The sequence below is a fragment of the Eublepharis macularius genome, chromosome 15 (genome assembly GCF_028583425.1).
Source record: "Eublepharis macularius isolate TG4126 chromosome 15, MPM_Emac_v1.0, whole genome shotgun sequence".
NCBI lineage: Eukaryota > Metazoa > Chordata > Lepidosauria > Squamata > Eublepharidae > Eublepharis > Eublepharis macularius.
In genome coordinates, this window is record NC_072804.1 from 59,162,420 (window position 1) to 59,181,012 (window position 18,593).

The following is an 18,593-nucleotide window of genomic DNA, read 5'->3' on the forward strand; positions in this document are numbered from 1 at the left end:
TGCAATTCTGTTCGGGCCCTGGTTTCCTCTAAGGGATCTTCATATTGTGCTCTAATAGCATCCACCAACCCCTGGAGAGTATCGAGTTCTGGGGCCCCGATATTGTATAGTCCTACGTACCAGTCCGCTGCTTTCCCTTGCAAACGGGAGCCGAGGTGTTCAATTTGGCTGGCCTCGCTGCCGAAGAGGTGTCCCCACCGGTTGAAGAATTGCACGACTTGCACTAGAAAAAAGCCCAGTTTGGAGGGATCCCCGTCGAATGTGGCGTCTAGTTTCACCCAACCCATTGGGAGGTCTTGCCTCGGAGCCGGGGCTGGGTAGAAGTCCGCCGGAAGCCTCAATGGCACTTGCGGTATGAGGGGACCCGGTTGTGCTGGCGGTGCTGGTTGCGCTGGCGGCGGCATCACCGGTTGAGCCGGGGGTGGCGGCCTCGGCTGGGCTGGCGGTGGTGCTCTCGGCTGGGCGGGTGGCGGCAGTCTGGGTCTGGCGGGTGGCAATGCCGGAGGTGTTGGCCGTAGCGGTTGAGGTGCTGGCGGTTGAGGTTGGTGCGGCGGAGTAGTGATCGGCCGCTGAGGGGTGGGTTGGTGGGGTCGCAGTGGTGTAGGCCCCATCGGTTGGTTCGGAGGAGGTCTTAAAGGCTGTTCCAGTGGCAAACGTATCGGCTGCAGCGGCGGGGTTAGTTGTGGTCGAAGCGGAAGGGGCCGCAGCGGCGAAGGCCGAATGGGTGGAAGGCCGCGCTTAATACGCCCCTCGGACAATATGAATACTTAGTTATGCCTTTTGGATTGGCGGGAGCCCCGTCTGTATTCATGTCCATGATAAACGAAGTTCTACATGAATTTCTATACAAAGGGGTGGTGGTGTACCTTGATGATGTTTTAATTTATTCTGACACCGAGGAAGAACATGTTCAGATGGTACAAAAGGTCCTGCCGCCACCCTTGGCCATACCCGTCACGGCCGAGATGCTGGTATCTACCGCATAGGTGCGACCTCGTATCTGCTCCCAACTTTGTTCAGGGACTTCCGTTGGCTCCTTCCACGGGGCAAGTTCGGAATAATCCCAACTCAGGGCGCCTCGGCGAGACGTGTCCCCCTCCATCTGCTCAAACGTCCTGTTCCAATATCGCCATGGTTGGCTGCTATCTAGTTCCGGGACGGTTTCTAGGCTTCGGCGCCCGTCCATCGAGACTCGTGGATGGAGTCCACCTGCCCGGCGCTCTCTGGTTTCTCGGGGTCTGGCTCCCCACTCCGACGGGGTGGGTACCGAGATCAAGGGGAGAGCGGTTGCTTTCGGCCTTGCCCCGAGGTTGCTTTCGGTCTCGTTCCGAGTACTGAAGTCGATGAGAGGCAGGGTAGAAGTGGAGGCTCCGGTTCCGTTCCCGGTTGCTCCCAGCTCCTGGGAGTCTTGGGTTTGCACCGGTTGATTGTCGGGAGACGCATACGGATCAAACAAAGGATCCCTGTCCGGGACAACCTTGGATTCCGCTGGGCCCGACTCAGACATGATTGGTAACAAAATGTCAGACTGTGGCTAGATAAGGTACTCTCTGCAAGATTCCCTTTAGAAGCAAGAATAAGTCCAATGTCTAGCAAAGGAAGTTTTATTGCAGAAAAGGTCCATTATAGTCCACTGTCCTGAATAGGAGACTCAGGATGGTACATGATCATTGTTACCAATGAGGAGCAAGCATAGGATACAGAGTAACAATACCCATCTGGAACAGCCTCCCCCCACAGTTCTCAAAACAACATCTTTCAGTCCTGGGAAGCTGTTCTCCTTCAAGGCCAATGCTTGGTGGAACTGGGTTAGACACAACAATCTCCTCTGGTGGGAATGCTGCCTGGGAACTGGTACACCTGGGGAGAAAGCACTTAAACACTAGAAGCATTAGAAAATGGAGTCAGTACAGTTTAGAAACATACTGGACCTGACAGGAAGAAGGGGACCAGACACAGCTAAGCAACCCCACACCAACCCAATTTGTGGAGCATAACTGTGAGTGCCAGGCCGGCTAGCAGAGAGAGGCCCCAAAGCCAGAGCATCAGGCCTGTGTGTAGGCCAGAGACTGGCACACTTGTTTGAGAGCCTGTTGGGAAGCCTTAGAAGCAGGGGACCAGACACAGCTAAGCAACCCCACACCAACCCAATTTGTGAAGCATACCTGTGAGAGCCAGGCCAGCTAGCAGAGAGAGGCCCCAAAGCCAGAACATCTGGCCTGTGTGTAGGCCAGAGGCTGGCACACTTGTTTGAGAGCCTGGTGGGAAGCCTTGGAAGAAGGGGACCAGACACAGCTAAGCAACCCCACACCAACCCAATTTGTGGAGCATAACTGTGAGTGCCAGGCCGGCTAGCAGAGAGAGGCCCCAAAGCCAGAGCATCAGGCCTGTGTGTAGGCCAGAGGCTGGCACACTTCTTTGAGAGCCTGGTGGGAAGCCTTAGAAGCAGGGGACCAGACACAGCTAAGCAACCCCACACCAACCCAATTTGTGAAGCATACCTGTGAGAGCCAGGCCAGCTAGCAGAGAGAGGCCCCAAAGCCAGAACATCAGGCCTGTGTGTAGGCCAGAGGCTGGCACACTTGTTTGAGAGCCTGGTGGGAAACCTTGGAAGAAGGGGACCAGACACAGCTAAGCAACCCCACACCAACCCAATTTGTGGAGCATAACTGTGAGTGCCAGGCTGGCTAGCAGAGAGAGGCCCCAAAGCCAGAGCATCAGGCCGGTGTGTAGGCCAGAGACTGGCACACTTGTTTGAGAGCCTGGTGGGAAGCCTTAGAAGCAGGGGACCAGACACAGCTAAGCAACCCCACACCAACCCAATTTGTGAAGCATACCTGTGAGAGCCAGGCCAGCTAGCAGAGAGAGGCCCCAAAGCCAGAACATCAGGCCTGTGTGTAGGCCAGAGGCTGGCACACTTGTTTGAGAGCCTGGTGGGAAGCCTTGGAAGAAGGGGACCAGACACAGCTAAGCAACCCCACACCAACCCAATTTGTGGAGCATTACTGTGAGTGCCAGGCCACCTAGCAGAGAGAGGCCCCAAAGCCAGAACATCAGGCCTGTGTGTAGGCCAGAGGCTGGCACACTTGTTTGAGAGCCTGGTGGGAAGCCTTGGAAGAAGGGGACCAGACACAGCTAAGCAACCCCACACCAACCCAATTTGTGGAGCATAACTGTGAGTGCCAGGCCGGCTAGCAGAGAGAGGCCCCAAAGCCAGAGCATCAGGCCTGTGTGTAGGCCAGAGACTGGCACACTTGTTTGAGAGCCTGGTGGGAAGCCTTAGAAGCAGGGGACCAGACACAGCTAAGCAACCCCACACCAACCCAATTTGTGTAGCATACCTGTGAGAGCCAGGCCAGCTAGCAGAGAGAGGCCCCAAAGCCAGAACATCAGGCCTGTGTGTAGGCCAGAGGCTGGAACACTTGTTTGAGAGCCTGGTGGGAAGCCTTGGAAGAAGGGGACCAGACACAGCTAAGCAACCCCACACCAACCCAATTTGTGGAGCATAACTGTGAGTGCCAGGCCGGCTAGCAGAGAGAGGCCCCAAAGCCAGAGCATCAGGCCTGTGTGTAGGCCAGAGACTGGCACACTTGTTTGAGAGCCTGGTGGGAAGCCTTAGAAGCAGGGGACCAGACACAGCTAAGCAACCCCACACCAACCCAATTTGTGAAGCATACCTGTGAGAGCCGGGCCAGCTAGCAGAGAGAGGCCCCAAAGCCAGAGCATCAGGCCTGTGTGTAGGCCAGAGACTGGCACACTTGTTTGAGAGCCTGGTGGGAAGCCTTGGAAGAAGGGGACCAGACACAGCTAAGCAACCCCACACCAACCCAATTTGTGGAGCATAACTGTGAGTGCCAGGCCGGCTAGCAGAGAGAGGCCCCAAAGCCAGAGCATCAGGCCTGTGTGTAGGCCAGAGACTGGCACACTTGTTTGAGAGCCTGGTGGGAAGCCTTGGAAGAAGGGGACCAGACACAGCTAAGCAACCCCACACCAACCCAATTTGTGAAGCATACCTGTGAGAGCCAGGCCAGCTAGCAGAGAGAGGCCCCAAAGCCAGAACATCAGGCCTGTGTGTAGGCCAGAGGCTGGCACACTTGTTTGAGAGCCTGGTGGGAAGCCTTGGAAGAAGGGGACCAGACACAGCTAAGCAACCCCACACCAACCCGATTTGTGGAGCATAATTGTGAGTGCCAGGCCGGCTAGCAGAGAGAGGCCCCAAAGCCAGAGCATCAGGCCTGTGTGTAGGCCAGAGACTGGCACACTTGTTTGAGAGCCTGGTGGGAAGCCTTGGAAGAAGGGGACCAGACACAGCTAAGCAACCCCACACCAACCCAATTTGTGGAGCATAACTGTGAGTGCCAGGCCGGCTAGCAGAGAGAGGCCCCAAAGCCAGAGCATCAGGCCTGTGTGTAGGCCAGAGGCTGGCACACTTGTTTGAGAGCCTGGTGGGAAGCCTTGGAAGAAGGGGACCAGACACAGCTAAGCAACCCCACACCAACCCAATTTGTGGAGCATAACTGTGAGTGCCAGGCCGGCTAGCAGAGAGAGGCCCCAAAGCCAGAGCATCAGGCCTGTGTGTAGGCCAGAGACTGGCACACTTGTTTGAGAGCCTGGTGGGAAGCCTTGGACGAAGGGGACCAGACACAGCTAAGCAACCCCACACCAACCCAATTTGTGGAGCATAACTGTGAGTGCCAGGCCAGCTAGCAGAGAGAGGCCCCAAAGCCAGAACATCAGGCCTGTGTGTAGGCCAGAGGCTGGCACACTTGTTTGAGAGCCTGGTGGGAAGCCTTGGAAGAAGGGGACCAGACACAGCTAAGCAACCCCACACCAACCCAATTTGTGGAGCATAACTGTGAGTGCCAGGCCAGCTAGCAGAGAGAGGCCCCAAAGTCAGAGCGGCAGGCCTATGTGTAGGCCAGAGGCTGGCACACTTGTTTGGTGGGAAGCCTTGGAAGAAGGGGACCAGACACAGCTAAGCAACCCCACACCAACCCAATTTGTGGAGCATACCTGTGAGTGCCAGACCGGCTAGCAGAGAGAGGCCCCAAAGCCAGAGCATCAGGCCTGTGTGTAGGCCAGAGACTGGCAGACTTGTTTGAGAGCCTGGTGGGAAGCCTTAGAAGGAGGGGACCAGACACAGCTAAGCAACCCCACACCAACCGAATTTGTGAAGCATACCTGTGAGAGCCAGGCCAGCTAGCAGAGAGAGGCCCCAAAGCCAGAACATCAGGCCTGTGTGTAGGCCAGAGGCTGGCACACTTGTTTGAGAGCCTGGTGGGAAGCCTTGGAAGAAGGGGACCAGACACAGCTAAGCAACCCCACACCAACCCAATTTGTGGAGCATAACTGTGAGTGCCAGGCCAGCTAGCAGAGAGAGGCCCCAAAGTCAGAGCGGCAGGCCTATGTGTAGGCCAGAGGCTGGCACACTTGTTTGAGAGCCTGGTGGGAAGCCTTGGAAGAAGGGGACCAGACACAGCTAAGCAACCCCACACCAACCCAATTTGTGGAGCATAACTGTGAGTGCCAGGCCGGCTAGCAGAGAGAGGCCCCAAAGCCAGAGCATCAGGCCTGTGTGTAGGCCAGAGACTGGCACACTTGTTTGAGAGCCTGGTGGGAAGCCTTAGAAGCAGGGGACCAGACACAGCTAAGCAACCCCACACCAACCCAATTTGTGAAGCATACCTGTGAGAGCCAGGCCAGCTAGCAGAGAGAGGCCCCAAAGCCAGAACATCAGGCCTGTGTGTAGGCCAGAGGCTGGCACACTTGTTTGAGAGCCTGGTGGGAAGCCTTGGAAGAAGGGGACCAGACACAGCTAAGCAACCCCACACCAACCCAATTTGTGGAGCATAACTGTGAGTGCCAGGCCGGCTAGCAGAGAGAGGCCCCAAAGCCAGAGCATCAGGCCTGTGTGTAGGCCAGAGACTGGCACACTTGTTTGAGAGCCTGGTGGGAAGCCTTAGAAGCAGGGGACCAGACACAGCTAAGCAACCCCACACCAACCCAATTTGTGAAGCATACCTGTGAGAGCCAGGCTAGCTAGCAGAGAGAGGCCCCAAAGCCAGAACATCAGGCCTGTGTGTAGGCCAGAGGCTGGCACACTTGTTTGAGAGCCTGGTGGGAAGCCTTGGAAGAAGGGGACCAGACACAGCTAAGCAACCCCACACCAACCCAATTTGTGGAGCATAACTGTGAGTGCCAGGCCGGCTAGCAGAGAGAGGCCCCAAAGCCAGAGCATCAGTCCTGTGTGTTGGCCAGAGACTGGCACACTTGTTTGAGAGCCTGGTGGGAAGCCTTAGAAGCAGGGGACCAGACACAGCTAAGCAACCCCACACCAACCCAATTTGTGAAGCATACCTGTGAGAACCAGGCCAGCTAGCAGAGAGAGGCCCCAAAGCCAGAACATCAGGCCTGTGTGTAGGCCAGAGGCTGGCACACTTGTTTGAGAGCCTGGTGGGAAGCCTTGGAAGAAGGGGACCAGACACAGCTAAGCAACCCCACACCAACCCAATTTGTGGAGCATAACTGTGAGTGCCAGGCCGGCTAGCAGAGAGAGGCCCCAAAGCCAGAGCATCAGGCCTGTGTGTAGGCCAGAGACTGGCACACTTGTTTGAGAGCCTGGTGGGAAGCCTTAGAAGCAGGGGACCAGACACAGCTAAGCAACCCCACACCAACCCAATTTGTGAAGCATACCTGTGAGAGCCAGGCCAGCTAGCAGAGAGAGGCCCCAAAGCCAGAACATCAGGCCTGTGTGTAGGCCAGAGGCTGGCACACTTGTTTGAGAGCCTGGTGGGAAGCCTTGGAAGAAGGGGACCAGACACAGCTAAGCAACCCCACACCAACCCAATTTGTGGAGCATAACTGTGAGTGCCAGGCCAGCTAGCAGAGAGAGGCCCCAAAGTCAGAGCGGCAGGCCTATGTGTAGGCCAGAGGCTGGCACACTTGTTTGAGAGCCTGGTGGGAAGCCTTGGAAGAAGGGGACCAGACACAGCTAAGCAACCCCACACCAACCCAATTTGTGGAGCATAACTGTGAGTGCCAGGCCGGCTAGCAGAGAGAGGCCCCAAAGCCAGAGCATCAGGCCTGTGTGTAGGCCAGAGACTGGCACACTTGTTTGAGAGCCTGGTGGGAAGCCTTAGAAGCAGGGGACCAGACACAGCTAAGCAACCCCACACCAACCCAATTTGTGAAGCATACCTGTGAGAGCCAGGCCAGCTAGCAGAGAGAGGCCCCAAAGCCAGAACATCAGGCCTGTGTGTAGGCCAGAGACTGGCACACTTGTTTGAGAGCCTGGTGGGAAGCCTTGGAAGAAGGGGACCAGACACAGCTAAGCAACCCCACACCAACCCAATTTGTGGAGCATAACTGTGAGTGCCAGGCCGGCTAGCAGAGAGAGGCCCCAAAGCCAGAACATCAGGCCTGTGTATAGGCCAGAGACTGGCACACTTGTTTGAGAGCCTGGTGGGAAGCCTTAGAAGCAGGGGACCAGACACAGCTAAGCAACCCCACACCAACCCAATTTGTGGAGCATAACTGTGAGTGCCAGGCCAGCTAGCAGAGAGAGGCCCCAAAGTCAGAGCGGCAGGCCTATGTGTAGGCCAGAGGCTGGCACACTTGTTTGAGAGCCTGGTGGGAAGCCTTGGAAGAAGGGGACCAGACACAGCTAAGCAACCCCACACCAACCCAATTTGTGGAGCATAACTGTGAGTGCCAGGCCGGCTAGCAGAGAGAGGCCCCAAAGCCAGAACATCAGGCCTGTGTGTAGGCCAGAGACTGGCACACTTGTTTGAGAGCCTGGTGGGAAGCCTTAGAAGCAGGGGACCAGACACAGCTAAGCAACCCCACACCAACCCAATTTGTGAAGCATACCTGTGAGAGCCAGGCCAGCTAGCAGAGAGAGGCCCCAAAGCCAGAACATCAGGCCTGTGTGTAGGCCAGAGGCTGGCACACTTGTTTGAGAGCCTGGTGGGAAGCCTTGGAAGAAGGGGACCAGACACAGCTAAGCAACCCCACACCAACCCAATTTGTGGAGCATAACTGTGAGTGCCAGGCCGGCTAGCAGAGAGAGGCCCCAAAGCCAGAGCATCAGGCCTGTGTGTAGGCCAGAGACTGGCACACTTGTTTGAGAGCCTGTTGGGAAGCCTTAGAAGCAGGGGACCAGACACAGCTAAGCAACCCCACACCAACCCAATTTGTGAAGCATACCTGTGAGAGCCAGGCCAGCTAGCAGAGAGAGGCCCCAAAGCCAGAACATCTGGCCTGTGTGTAGGCCAGAGGCTGGCACACTTGTTTGAGAGCCTGGTGGGAAGCCTTGGAAGAAGGGGACCAGACACAGCTAAGCAACCCCACACCAACCCAATTTGTGGAGCATAACTGTGAGTGCCAGGCCGGCTAGCAGAGAGAGGCCCCAAAGCCAGAGCATCAGGCCGGTGTGTAGGCCAGAGACTGGCACACTTGTTTGAGAGCCTGGTGGGAAGCCTTAGAAGCAGGGGACCAGACACAGCTAAGCAACCCCACACCAACCCAATTTGTGAAGCATACCTGTGAGAGCCAGGCCAGCTAGCAGAGAGAGGCCCGAAAGCCAGAACATCAGGCCTGTGTGTAGGCCAGAGGCTGGCACACTTGTTTGAGAGCCTGGTGGGAAGCCTTGGAAGAAGGGGACCAGACACAGCTAAGCAACCCCACACCAACCCAATTTGTGGAGCATTACTGTGAGTGCCAGGCCAGCTAGCAGAGAGAGGCCCCAAAGCCAGAACATCAGGCCTGTGTGTAGGCCAGAGGCTGGCACACTTGTTTGAGAGCCTGGTGGGAAGCCTTGGAAGAAGGGGACCAGACACAGCTAAGCAACCCCACACCAACCCAATTTGTGGAGCATAACTGTGAGTGCCAGGCCGGCTAGCAGAGAGAGGCCCCAAAGCCAGAGCATCAGGCCTGTGTGTAGGCCAGAGACTGGCACACTTGTTTGAGAGCCTGGTGGGAAGCCTTAGAAGCAGGGGACCAGACACAGCTAAGCAACCCCACACCAACCCAATTTGTGTAGCATACCTGTGAGAGCCAGGCCAGCTAGCAGAGAGAGGCCCCAAAGCCAGAACATCAGGCCTGTGTGTAGGCCAGAGGCTGGAACACTTGTTTGAGAGCCTGGTGGGAAGCCTTGGAAGAAGGGGACCAGACACAGCTAAGCAACCCCACACCAACCCAATTTGTGGAGCATAACTGTGAGTGCCAGGCCGGCTAGCAGAGAGAGGCCCCAAAGCCAGAGCATCAGTCCTGTGTGTAGGCCAGAGACTGGCACACTTGTTTGAGAGCCTGGTGGGAAGCCTTAGAAGCAGGGGACCAGACACAGCTAAGCAACCCCACACCAACCCAATTTGTGAAGCATACCTGTGAGAGCCAGGCCAGCTAGCAGAGAGAGGCCCCAAAGCCAGAGCATCAGGCCTGTGTGTAGGCCAGAGACTGGCACACTTGTTTGAGAGCCTGGTGGGAAGCCTTAGAAGCAGGGGACCAGACACAGCTAAGCAACCCCACACCAACCCAATTTGTGAAGCATACCTGTGAGAGCCAGGCCAGCTAGCAGAGAGAGGCCCCAAAGCCAGAACATCAGGCCTGTGTGTAGGCCAGAGGCTGGCACACTTGTTTGAGAGCCTGGTGGGAAGCCTTGGAAGAAGGGGACCAGACACAGCTAAGCAACCCCACACCAACCCAATTTGTGGAGCATAACTGTGAGTGCCAGGCCGGCTAGCAGAGAGAGGCCCCAAAGCCAGAGCATCAGGCCTGTGTGTAGGCCAGAGACTGGCACACTTGTTTGAGAGCCTGGTGGGAAGCCTTAGAAGCAGGGGACCAGACACAGCTAAGCAACCCCACACCAACCCAATTTGTGAAGCATACCTGTGAGAGCCGGGCCAGCTAGCAGAGAGAGGCCCCAAAGCCAGAACATCAGGCCTGTGTGTAGGCCAGAGGCTGGCACACTTGTTTGAGAGCCTGGTGGGAAGCCTTGGAAGAAGGGGACCAGACACAGCGAAGCAACCCCACACCAACCCAATTTGTGGAGCATAACTGTGTGTGCCAGGCCAGCTAGCAGAGAGAGGCCCCAAAGTCAGAGCGGCAGGCCTATGTGTAGGCCAGAGGCTGGCACACTTGTTTGAGAGCCTGGTGGGAAGCCTTGGAAGAAGGGGACCAGACACAGCTAAGCAACCCCACACCAACCCAATTTGTGGAGCATAACTGTGAGTGCCAGGCCGGCTAGCAGAGAGAGGCCCCAAAGCCAGAGCATCAGGCCTGTGTGTAGGCCAGAGACTGGCACACTTGTTTGAGAGCCTGGTGGGAAGCCTTGGAAGAAGGGGACCAGACACAGCTAAGCAACCCCACACCAACCCAATTTGTCGAGCATAACTGTGAGTGCCAGGCCGGCTAGCAGAGAGAGGCCCCAAAGCCAGAGCATCAGGCCTATGTGTAGGCCAGAGGCTGGCACACTTGTTTGAGAGCCTGGTGGGAAGCCTTGGAAGAAGGGGACCAGACACAGCTAAGCAACCCCACACCAACCCAATTTGTGGAGCATAACTGTGAGAGCCAGGCCAGCTAGCAGAGAGAGGCCCCAAAGCCAGAACATCAGGCCTGTGTGTAGGCCAGAGGCTGGCACACTTGTTTGACAGCCTGGTGGGAAGCCTTGGAAGAAGGGGACCAGACACAGCTAAGCAACCCCACACCAACCCAATTTGTGGAGCATAACTGTGAGTGCCAGGCCGGCTAGCAGAGAGAGGCCCCAAAGCCAGAGCATCAGGCCTGTGTGTAGGCCAGAGACTGGCACACTTGTTTGAGAGCCTGGTGGGAAGCCTTAGAAGCAGGGGACCAGACACAGCTAAGCAACCCCACACCAACCCAATTTGTGAAGCATACCTGTGAGAGCCAGGCCAGCTAGCAGAGAGAGGCCCCAAAGCCAGAACATCAGGCCTGTGTGTAGGCCAGAGGCTGGCACACTTGTTTGAGAGCCTGGTGGGAAGCCTTGGAAGAAGGGGACCAGACACAGCTAAGCAACCCCACACCAACCCAATTTGTGGAGCATAACTGTGAGTGCCAGGCCAGCTAGCAGAGAGAGGCCCCAAAGTCAGAGCGGCAGGCCTATGTGTAGGCCAGAGGCTGGCACACTTGTTTGAGAGCCTGGTGGGAACCCTTGGAAGAAGGGGACCAGACACAGCTAAGCAACCCCACACCAACCCAATTTGTGGAGCATACCTGTGAGTGCCAGGCCGGCTAGCAGAGAGAGGCCCCAAAGCCAGAGCATCAGGCCTGTGTGTAGGCCAGAGACTGGCACACTTGTTTGAGAGCCTGGTGGGAAGCCTTAGAAGCAGGGGAGCAGACACAGCTAAGCAACCCCACACCAACCCAATTTGTGAAGCATACCTGTGAGAAACAGGCCAGCTAGCAGAGAGAGGCCCAAAAGCCAGAACATCAGGCCTGTGTGTAGGCCAGAGGCTGGCACACTTGTTTGAGAGCCTGGTGGGAAGCCTTGGAAGAAGGGGACCAGACACAGCTAAGCAACCCCACACCAACCCAATTTGTGGAGCATAACTGTGAGTGCCAGGCCGGCTAGCAGAGAGAGGCCCCAAAGCCAGAGCATCAGGCCTGTGTGTAGGCCAGAGACTGGCACACTTGTTTGAGAGCCTGGTGGGAAGCCTTGGACGAAGGGGACCAGACACAGCTAAGCAACCCCACACCAACCCAATTTGTGGAGCATAACTGTGAGTGCCAGGCCAGCTAGCAGAGAGAGGCCCCAAAGCCAGAACATCAGGCCTGTGTGTAGGCCAGAGGCTGGCACACTTGTTTGAGAGCCTGGTGGGAAGCCTTGGAAGAAGGGGACCAGACACAGCTAAGCAACCCCACACCAACCCAATTTGTGGAGCATAACTGTGAGTGCCAGGCCAGCTAGCAGAGAGAGGCCCCAAAGTCAGAGCGGCAGGCCTATGTGTAGGCCAGAGGCTGGCACACTTGTTTGGTGGGAAGCCTTGGAAGAAGGGGACCAGACACAGCTAAGCAACCCCACACCAACCCAATTTGTGGAGCATACCTGTGAGTGCCAGACCGGCTAGCAGAGAGAGGCCCCAAAGCCAGAGCATCAGGCCTGTGTGTAGGCCAGAGACTGGCAGACTTGTTTGAGAGCCTGGTGGGAAGCCTTAGAAGGAGGGGACCAGACACAGCTAAGCAACCCCACACCAACCGAATTTGTGAAGCATACCTGTGAGAGCCAGGCCAGCTAGCAGAGAGAGGCCCCAAAGCCAGAACATCAGGCCTGTGTGTAGGCCAGAGGCTGGCACACTTGTTTGAGAGCCTGGTGGGAAGCCTTGGAAGAAGGGGACCAGACACAGCTAAGCAACCCCACACCAACCCAATTTGTGGAGCATAACTGTGAGTGCCAGGCCAGCTAGCAGAGAGAGGCCCCAAAGTCAGAGCGGCAGGCCTATGTGTAGGCCAGAGGCTGGCACACTTGTTTGAGAGCCTGGTGGGAAGCCTTGGAAGAAGGGGACCAGACACAGCTAAGCAACCCCACACCAACCCAATTTGTGGAGCATAACTGTGAGTGCCAGGCCGGCTAGCAGAGAGAGGCCCCAAAGCCAGAGCATCAGGCCTGTGTGTAGGCCAGAGACTGGCACACTTGTTTGAGAGCCTGGTGGGAAGCCTTAGAAGCAGGGGACCAGACACAGCTAAGCAACCCCACACCAACCCAATTTGTGAAGCATACCTGTGAGAGCCAGGCCAGCTAGCAGAGAGAGGCCCCAAAGCCAGAACATCAGGCCTGTGTGTAGGCCAGAGGCTGGCACACTTGTTTGAGAGCCTGGTGGGAAGCCTTGGAAGAAGGGGACCAGACACAGCTAAGCAACCCCACACCAACCCAATTTGTGGAGCATAACTGTGAGTGCCAGGCCGGCTAGCAGAGAGAGGCCCCAAAGCCAGAGCATCAGGCCTGTGTGTAGGCCAGAGACTGGCACACTTGTTTGAGAGCCTGGTGGGAAGCCTTAGAAGCAGGGGACCAGACACAGCTAAGCAACCCCACACCAACCCAATTTGTGAAGCATACCTGTGAGAGCCAGGCTAGCTAGCAGAGAGAGGCCCCAAAGCCAGAACATCAGGCCTGTGTGTAGGCCAGAGGCTGGCACACTTGTTTGAGAGCCTGGTGGGAAGCCTTGGAAGAAGGGGACCAGACACAGCTAAGCAACCCCACACCAACCCAATTTGTGGAGCATAACTGTGAGTGCCAGGCCGGCTAGCAGAGAGAGGCCCCAAAGCCAGAGCATCAGTCCTGTGTGTTGGCCAGAGACTGGCACACTTGTTTGAGAGCCTGGTGGGAAGCCTTAGAAGCAGGGGACCAGACACAGCTAAGCAACCCCACACCAACCCAATTTGTGAAGCATACCTGTGAGAGCCAGGCCAGCTAGCAGAGAGAGGCCCCAAAGCCAGAACATCAGGCCTGTGTGTAGGCCAGAGGCTGGCACACTTGTTTGAGAGCCTGGTGGGAAGCCTTGGAAGAAGGGGACCAGACACAGCTAAGCAACCCCACACCAACCCAATTTGTGGAGCATAACTGTGAGTGCCAGGCCGGCTAGCAGAGAGAGGCCCCAAAGCCAGAGCATCAGGCCTGTGTGTAGGCCAGAGACTGGCACACTTGTTTGAGAGCCTGGTGGGAAGCCTTAGAAGCAGGGGACCAGACACAGCTAAGCAACCCCACACCAACCCAATTTGTGAAGCATACCTGTGAGAGCCAGGCCAGCTAGCAGAGAGAGGCCCCAAAGCCAGAACATCAGGCCTGTGTGTAGGCCAGAGGCTGGCACACTTGTTTGAGAGCCTGGTGGGAAGCCTTGGAAGAAGGGGACCAGACACAGCTAAGCAACCCCACACCAACCCAATTTGTGGAGCATAACTGTGAGTGCCAGGCCAGCTAGCAGAGAGAGGCCCCAAAGTCAGAGCGGCAGGCCTATGTGTAGGCCAGAGGCTGGCACACTTGTTTGAGAGCCTGGTGGGAAGCCTTGGAAGAAGGGGACCAGACACAGCTAAGCAACCCCACACCAACCCAATTTGTGGAGCATAACTGTGAGTGCCAGGCCGGCTAGCAGAGAGAGGCCCCAAAGCCAGAGCATCAGGCCTGTGTGTAGGCCAGAGACTGGCACACTTGTTTGAGAGCCTGGTGGGAAGCCTTAGAAGCAGGGGACCAGACACAGCTAAGCAACCCCACACCAACCCAATTTGTGAAGCATACCTGTGAGAGCCAGGCCAGCTAGCAGAGAGAGGCCCCAAAGCCAGAACATCAGGCCTGTGTGTAGGCCAGAGACTGGCACACTTGTTTGAGAGCCTGGTGGGAAGCCTTGGAAGAAGGGGACCAGACACAGCTAAGCAACCCCACACCAACCCAATTTGTGGAGCATAACTGTGAGTGCCAGGCCGGCTAGCAGAGAGAGGCCCCAAAGCCAGAGCATCAGGCCTGTGTATAGGCCAGAGACTGGCACACTTGTTTGAGAGCCTGGTGGGAAGCCTTAGAAGCAGGGGACCAGACACAGCTAAGCAACCCCACACCAACCCAATTTGTGGAGCATAACTGTGAGTGCCAGGCCAGCTAGCAGAGAGAGGCCCCAAAGTCAGAGCGGCAGGCCTATGTGTAGGCCAGAGGCTGGCACACTTGTTTGAGAGCCTGGTGGGAAGCCTTGGAAGAAGGGGACCAGACACAGCTAAGCAACCCCACACCAACCCAATTTGTGGAGCATAACTGTGAGTGCCAGGCCGGCTAGCAGAGAGAGGCCCCAAAGCCAGAACATCAGGCCTGTGTGTAGGCCAGAGACTGGCACACTTGTTTGAGAGCCTGGTGGGAAGCCTTAGAAGCAGGGGACCAGACACAGCTAAGCAACCCCACACCAACCCAATTTGTGAAGCATACCTGTGAGAGCCAGGCCAGCTAGCAGAGAGAGGCCCCAAAGCCAGAACATCAGGCCTGTGTGTAGGCCAGAGGCTGGCACACTTGTTTGAGAGCCTGGTGGGAAGCCTTGGAAGAAGGGGACCAGACACAGCTAAGCAACCCCACACCAACCCAATTTGTGGAGCATAACTGTGAGTGCCAGGCCGGCTAGCAGAGAGAGGCCCCAAAGCCAGAGCATCAGGCCTGTGTGTAGGCCAGAGACTGGCACACTTGTTTGAGAGCCTGTTGGGAAGCCTTAGAAGCAGGGGACCAGACACAGCTAAGCAACCCCACACCAACCCAATTTGTGAAGCATACCTGTGAGAGCCAGGCCAGCTAGCAGAGAGAGGCCCCAAAGCCAGAACATCTGGCCTGTGTGTAGGCCAGAGGCTGGCACACTTGTTTGAGAGCCTGGTGGGAAGCCTTGGAAGAAGGGGACCAGACACAGCTAAGCAACCCCACACCAACCCAATTTGTGGAGCATAACTGTGAGTGCCAGGCCGGCTAGCAGAGAGAGGCCCCAAAGCCAGAGCATCAGGCCGGTGTGTAGGCCAGAGACTGGCACACTTGTTTGAGAGCCTGGTGGGAAGCCTTAGAAGCAGGGGACCAGACACAGCTAAGCAACCCCACACCAACCCAATTTGTGAAGCATACCTGTGAGAGCCAGGCCAGCTAGCAGAGAGAGGCCCGAAAGCCAGAACATCAGGCCTGTGTGTAGGCCAGAGGCTGGCACACTTGTTTGAGAGCCTGGTGGGAAGCCTTGGAAGAAGGGGACCAGACACAGCTAAGCAACCCCACACCAACCCAATTTGTGGAGCATTACTGTGAGTGCCAGGCCAGCTAGCAGAGAGAGGCCCCAAAGCCAGAACATCAGGCCTGTGTGTAGGCCAGAGGCTGGCACACTTGTTTGAGAGCCTGGTGGGAAGCCTTGGAAGAAGGGGACCAGACACAGCTAAGCAACCCCACACCAACCCAATTTGTGGAGCATAACTGTGAGTGCCAGGCCGGCTAGCAGAGAGAGGCCCCAAAGCCAGAGCATCAGGCCTGTGTGTAGGCCAGAGACTGGCACACTTGTTTGAGAGCCTGGTGGGAAGCCTTAGAAGCAGGGGACCAGACACAGCTAAGCAACCCCACACCAACCCAATTTGTGTAGCATACCTGTGAGAGCCAGGCCAGCTAGCAGAGAGAGGCCCCAAAGCCAGAACATCAGGCCTGTGTGTAGGCCAGAGGCTGGAACACTTGTTTGAGAGCCTGGTGGGAAGCCTTGGAAGAAGGGGACCAGACACAGCTAAGCAACCCCACACCAACCCAATTTGTGGAGCATAACTGTGAGTGCCAGGCCGGCTAGCAGAGAGAGGCCCCAAAGCCAGAGCATCAGTCCTGTGTGTAGGCCAGAGACTGGCACACTTGTTTGAGAGCCTGGTGGGAAGCCTTAGAAGCAGGGGACCAGACACAGCTAAGCAACCCCACACCAACCCAATTTGTGAAGCATACCTGTGAGAGCCAGGCCAGCTAGCAGAGAGAGGCCCCAAAGCCAGAGCATCAGGCCTGTGTGTAGGCCAGAGACTGGCACACTTGTTTGAGAGCCTGGTGGGAAGCCTTAGAAGCAGGGGACCAGACACAGCTAAGCAACCCCACACCAACCCAATTTGTGAAGCATACCTGTGAGAGCCAGGCCAGCTAGCAGAGAGAGGCCCCAAAGCCAGAACATCAGGCCTGTGTGTAGGCCAGAGGCTGGCACACTTGTTTGAGAGCCTGGTGGGAAGCCTTGGAAGAAGGGGACCAGACACAGCTAAGCAACCCCACACCAACCCAATTTGTGGAGCATAACTGTGAGTGCCAGGCCGGCTAGCAGAGAGAGGCCCCAAAGCCAGAGCATCAGGCCTGTGTGTAGGCCAGAGACTGGCACACTTGTTTGAGAGCCTGGTGGGAAGCCTTAGAAGCAGGGGACCAGACACAGCTAAGCAACCCCACACCAACCCAATTTGTGAAGCATACCTGTGAGAGCCGGGCCAGCTAGCAGAGAGAGGCCCCAAAGCCAGAACATCAGGCCTGTGTGTAGGCCAGAGGCTGGCACACTTGTTTGAGAGCCTGGTGGGAAGCCTTGGAAGAAGGGGACCAGACACAGCGAAGCAACCCCACACCAACCCAATTTGTGGAGCATAACTGTGTGTGCCAGGCCAGCTAGCAGAGAGAGGCCCCAAAGTCAGAGCGGCAGGCCTATGTGTAGGCCAGAGGCTGGCACACTTGTTTGAGAGCCTGGTGGGAAGCCTTGGAAGAAGGGGACCAGACACAGCTAAGCAACCCCACACCAACCCAATTTGTGGAGCATAACTGTGAGTGCCAGGCCGGCTAGCAGAGAGAGGCCCCAAAGCCAGAGCATCAGGCCTGTGTGTAGGCCAGAGACTGGCACACTTGTTTGAGAGCCTGGTGGGAAGCCTTGGAAGAAGGGGACCAGACACAGCTAAGCAACCCCACACCAACCCAATTTGTCGAGCATAACTGTGAGTGCCAGGCCGGCTAGCAGAGAGAGGCCCCAAAGCCAGAGCATCAGGCCTATGTGTAGGCCAGAGGCTGGCACACTTGTTTGAGAGCCTGGTGGGAAGCCTTGGAAGAAGGGGACCAGACACAGCTAAGCAACCCCACACCAACCCAATTTGTGGAGCATAACTGTGAGAGCCAGGCCAGCTAGCAGAGAGAGGCCCCAAAGCCAGAACATCAGGCCTGTGTGTAGGCCAGAGGCTGGCACACTTGTTTGACAGCCTGGTGGGAAGCCTTGGAAGAAGGGGACCAGACACAGCTAAGCAACCCCACACCAACCCAATTTGTGGAGCATAACTGTGAGTGCCAGGCCGGCTAGCAGAGAGAGGCCCCAAAGCCAGAGCATCAGGCCTGTGTGTAGGCCAGAGACTGGCACACTTGTTTGAGAGCCTGGTGGGAAGCCTTAGAAGCAGGGGACCAGACACAGCTAAGCAACCCCACACCAACCCAATTTGTGAAGCATACCTGTGAGAGCCAGGCCAGCTAGCAGAGAGAGGCCCCAAAGCCAGAACATCAGGCCTGTGTGTAGGCCAGAGGCTGGCACACTTGTTTGAGAGCCTGGTGGGAAGCCTTGGAAGAAGGGGACCAGACACAGCTAAGCAACCCCACACCAACCCAATTTGTGGAGCATAACTGTGAGTGCCAGGCCAGCTAGCAGAGAGAGGCCCCAAAGTCAGAGCGGCAGGCCTATGTGTAGGCCAGAGGCTGGCACACTTGTTTGAGAGCCTGGTGGGAAGCCTTGGAAGAAGGGGACCAGACACAGCTAAGCAACCCCACACCAACCCAATTTGTGGAGCATACCTGTGAGTGCCAGGCCGGCTAGCAGAGAGAGGCCCCAAAGCCAGAGCATCAGGCCTGTGTGTAGGCCAGAGACTGGCACACTTGTTTGAGAGCCTGGTGGGAAGCCTTAGAAGCAGGGGAGCAGACACAGCTAAGCAACCCCACACCAACCCAATTTGTGAAGCATACCTGTGAGAAACAGGCCAGCTAGCAGAGAGAGGCCCAAAAGCCAGAACATCAGGCCTGTGTGTAGGCCAGAGGCTGGCACACTTGTTTGAGAGCCTGGTGGGAAGCCTTGGAAGAAGGGGACCAGACACAGCTAAGCAACCCCACACCA